Source organism: Sardina pilchardus, chromosome 17 (genome assembly GCF_963854185.1).
Source record: "Sardina pilchardus chromosome 17, fSarPil1.1, whole genome shotgun sequence".
NCBI lineage: Eukaryota > Metazoa > Chordata > Actinopteri > Clupeiformes > Clupeidae > Sardina > Sardina pilchardus.
The window spans coordinates 30,229,565-30,234,564 of NC_085010.1; the positions used below are offsets into that span (position 1 = coordinate 30,229,565).

General features: G+C 50.5%; 1 protein-coding gene across 1 annotated transcript in view; it reads right to left on the minus strand.

The window, feature by feature from the left end:
• plxna4 (plexin A4) overlaps nucleotides 1–5,000 on the minus strand; it is a gene marked incomplete in the record, with an annotated part of 176,080 nt that overhangs the window by 156,181 nt on the left and 14,899 nt on the right.

The window sequence follows — 5,000 nt, forward strand, 5'->3', positions numbered from 1 at the left end:
CCTAAGGATTTCTCCCACATTTGTGATAGAGATTTCAGCTCAATTATATCCTGCTACGGGTTTATCCCGTACCTTTTGGTGTAACTGGAGCATGGTGGCAACCAACCGAATCTTACAAAAGACCAAATGAAATTTCAGCTGTCAAAACATTTCCATCACTAACAATTACTGGGCTAATGCGAAAATAATGTGTCTGCATCCATCATGTCACGAGCGCGGCCATCTCTGAAACAAACCTTATGATACAGTGGTTTGGGTTACAGGACGCAATGTCATTCCTGCCGCAATCCACGGCTGGCCGCGTCACATCTGACACTGAAAATTAAATGATTTACTGCCTTTGATAAAGATATAATGATGGCGTACCGTAGCAATATCTCCATCTGTTTATACGCGGATCTCGAATGATATCATTCCTGAGCCCTGACTTGAGACTCGAACTCAGATTGAAGCTGGACATGATTAATAGTGCGGCGGGCGATGAATAACTCGGGTAATAAAAGCGTGACAGCCTTTTTGGTATTGCCATACTTCATGTGTTTAGAGGCCTTCAGGGTGTGTAATGTTCTGCCAGCACTGGTCACAAAGCCGCGGTAAGATTGCACTTTGCTATTATTCGACGGAATAATTACGCCACCTGACACGTGCCAAATTCAACGTTTGGACCAGCCAGGGTTGTGACAAGTGACATCTGGGACAACTAATGAATGATAAACAGCCCCTTTATTTGGGGAATGCTGGAGGGAGCGTGACCACATTGGCTTATCAGAACTCAATTACCAAAGTACAACCAAAGGGCTGTTTATCTTAATCACCCCTGGATCCTGGTGAGGGGAGGTACAATCTTAACGACGCCAACACGTCAATGTTATGAGGGCCTGTTTGCGGAGCCGACTGAAGCGGTCAGCCTGTAGTTTTTTTCCTCCGTCCAGTCCATTAAGGAAAGTCTCCTGGGAGACACGATCAATCAAATGACCAGTAACCGCTCGCTGACAGTTCTTAACATGCGACTGTCCGGCGATCCATTTGTCACCAGCACAGACAAGCAGCCCTTCATTAAGCAAATGGAGGACACGGCTGGCCCGGGTAAAATGGCGGTTATGAGCAATAGGGCTGATCGATAAAAAAGACGGCACTCAATTTAGTTCAAGTTCATCCGCCGAGCACAAGGGTAGCCGTGCCAACCAGGGAAATAAATAGAGAAACAAAGGAACCCAAACGGCACGGGGACAAACGGAGGCAGAGCGGGAAGGATTCACAGCGACAAAAGAAAGCACAGGTTGGCGATGCTAGGGCGAGTATGTTTGTTTGTCGGGAAGATATATGTTTGTTGCTTTATGTTGTTTTTTTTTTTTTTTTTTTGCTCATTTCTGCATCTATTTCCTTCCTCCAAATGTCTGACCTTTAAAAATGTGCTGCTGTCAGACCCGACCTGACAGGAGGTGGCCGCCTCAGACTAACGCCATTCATTAACTATAGAGGGGGGGTGAGGGGGGTGAGGGGGTGAGGGGGTGAGGGGGGGGCCTTGTTAAGAGACTGCGGCTCTATGAGATATCTGCTCTCTGCTGTGAAGCTGCTCGGCCGGTGGTCTGCTGTCCTCTTTGGAGGGCCATGCATCACCAATGCACAAATATTAGGACAGCACCTCTGGCTCAGTCACATCAAACACACACACCTACACACACATATACACACACACACACACACACACACACACACACACACACACACACACACACACACACACACACACACACACACACACACACACACACAATCACTCACAAACACACACATACACACACACACACACACACACACACACAATCACTCACAAACACACACACACACGCATCCCAATCGCTCACAAACACACACACACACACACACACACCAATCACTCATCCATTCACATACCTGCACCCCGACAGCAACGTCTGCTACTGTGTGAAATCATCCAGTGGAGGGAAGGGAAATAAATAAGTAAATAGAGGACCACAGATCCTCACTTGATTTCCATCACTGCTACCGACAGTTACAAAGAAACCTCATCACCTCTGGAGTCAAAGGTTAACTGGCCTATCACAGAGGAAATGGAAAGTCCGCCCTGTAGAGTCCGTAGAGTCCCTCTCATCGTGTGTGTGTGTGTGTGTGTGTGTGTGGGTGGTGGGTGGAGGGAAAAGAAGCTGGCCTCCCGTTACATCCCGCCATGCTCATTGGACGCAGATTAATTCTCTTTTGAGCCTGAGGTGTTTTGTCAGAGCCCGACTCACACAGACGCCTGCATATGCGCGTGCGAGAGAGAGAGCAGCCGTCCAAAGACACAACGCATGTCCCGCGTCCCACGTCTCACTCACATCCCCCGCTCTGGAACATAATATATTTCAAGCGAGACCCGCCACCTGCCAATCACCGCTTGCGAGTTAATGAAATGGACTTCCTGTCTGTCAACCTTTTTTTTTTTTTTGGCGGGGAGAGGCCGTGTGTGTTTTTATTACGCTGTCGCGACATACGTGGCATTTGTGGAGGCAGTGCTGGCGTGCCCTCATCAAGACACAAATAATACCCATAATACCTCTGTGTACAGGATGCCTGAGGGGGTCCCTGTTTATACCCCCCCCCCCTCTCTCTCTCTCTCTCTCTCTCTCTCTCTCACCATCACTTTTTTATCTTCCTCTGCTCCCCCGGAGGGCTGCATAACCCTATCCCATCTCCCCATCTCCCCTGCCCCCAATCCCATCCTCTTCAGACTGTGGCTACAAGGTGCTGCAATATTGACAATTTCACACTAAGACTCTGAGGGTGTAAATGGCCCCCCAAAAAAGGGCAGGAGGTTGAACACGGGAGGGAATAGAAAACTGGAGCGGAAAAAAACGGCTCGTACAAACCTCTCGATCACCGCGGCGCTTTCCATTTGAAAGGGCTCCAGAACGAGAGGCAGAACGAGGTCGTTTGGACCACTAGCTGCCCGTCTACCTGCCGGCCCGCTTACCTGCCGGAGCAGAAAAGCCAACGCTCTCACCTGCTCTGAGAGTGCTCCTCTCTCCAGATGTGAAAGGGTAAACGAGAAGGGACGCGTAACGCTTTTAACCAAAATAATTTTTTACAAAAACGAGTTTCCCCTTCACAAATTCTCTCTATACTAATGCGCTCTGCCGTTGTAATGATATCCCCGGCGAAACTAAGTGTTGAAAAATGAAGCCGCACGCAGCCTGGCAGTCTGTACGTCTGGGGAAGTGCGAGGAATCCAAGATTACTGTCAGATTCAGCAATTAATGCCCATGTCTGGAACTGTCCCCTCGTTTTGTCATGATCTATTTTTGTTTCGCAGAGACATTACATTTCCTTCCATTTGGTAATTGCTGTTGAACAATTTTGTGGGAGCTTTCGCATGCAGATCAGTTGGGCCCTGTCCAACAATCCATTGCGGGAAGATGTGTCTGTGAATGGGCTTTCTCGAGACTCGAGTAACATGCAATCATATAATTACCCTTTCAATGTCTGTCGTTCGTTTCCCCCTCCTCCACCAAAACGTGAGTGTCGTCGTGCACGCATGCACACACACACGCACACACTCACACACACACACACACACACACGTGCGACGATGCACTACACAACAATGCGCCACGCGACAATGCTTGTTGAGAGAGACATGACTGGTGCCAAAGTCAAGCTCTGCTCTCCCACTGTAATTATATCAGTGGCACAGAGTGGCCACACACACACAGACACACACACACACACACACACACACACACACACACACACACACACACACACACACACACACACCCCATCCACTCCCAACCCGGGGCGGCTGCAGCGCCACTGAGCGCGTGGAAATCAAACGCGTTCTGATTGTCTCTCCCGCCTCCTTCCCATCGAGTCGTGAATAAGGTCGTAAACAACACGGAGACCTCCGGGGCCGACGCCTGAAGGGGGGGCCGACTCTTTTGATTTCTCTCTCCTCGCTCTCTCTCTCTCTCGCTCTCTCTCGCCGGCGTTCTTCCCGTCTGTCGGGCTGCTGATCCGTGATGGCCTCTATCAGGCGTCGTACGGCTGACGGAGCGCGGGATCACGCCTCCACCCTCCCACGGCACACTGCGGCATTCCCAATCCGACCAGGACCCAGCTCTCCCTCTCTCTATCTCTCCCTCTCTCATTTCCCTAGCCCTCCTGCAGTGTCATGCCACTATTCAGTTCAGTCCCTGTCTTCCTTCCCCCCCCTCATACTGCCAAAAAAAAAATCTCATATACTTTTTTTCCCCCCTTTTTCCACACTTGCAAATCTCAAGTGTATTTCTCACTCGAGCTTTCATTTCTATCTCTTTTTTTTCTCCATCGCTCTCGCTCCATGTCACCCTATCTCTCTCTCTTCTTTTCACTTCCTTGCATCTGCACACTTGCCTTCACACACACACACACACACACACACACACACACACACACACAAACACACACACACACCCTCTCTGCCCGCCTTTCCCAATGCATTTGTTTTGTCTGAAGGGCCTCAGTCCCGCGTGCTAAAATTAGCATCTGGCAGCGCTGCATCTCTCAGTTCAAAGGCGGCGCTTGCTGTAACCCAGTGCTGACTTGACACACACGGGCGCGGGGCTCCACTCGCTGAGGCGCGCAGAGAGAGCCTCCGAGAGATCTGAGAGAGCGGGGCCTGGTGCACGCTAGCGCCAGTCAGCGGGCGGGCGCGGTGGGGTGGGGTGCGGAGTGGAGCGGGCATGGTACGGTGAGGCCAGAGCTGGCGACTCTAATTCACGGACCCTGCCTCGCCTAAAGGGCCGCAGTGGGCAAAATGATTTCGCACATTTACTACAAGCCGACCGCACTCAATAACAATCACATGTCCACCACTTCCAGAGAGAGAGCGAGGGACAGAGTGAGAGAGAGAGAGAACGAGAGAGAGAAAGAGAAAGAAAGAGAGAGAGAGAGAGAGGGAGAGAGAGAGAGAGAGAAAGATAGAGGGAGAGAGAGGGAGAGAG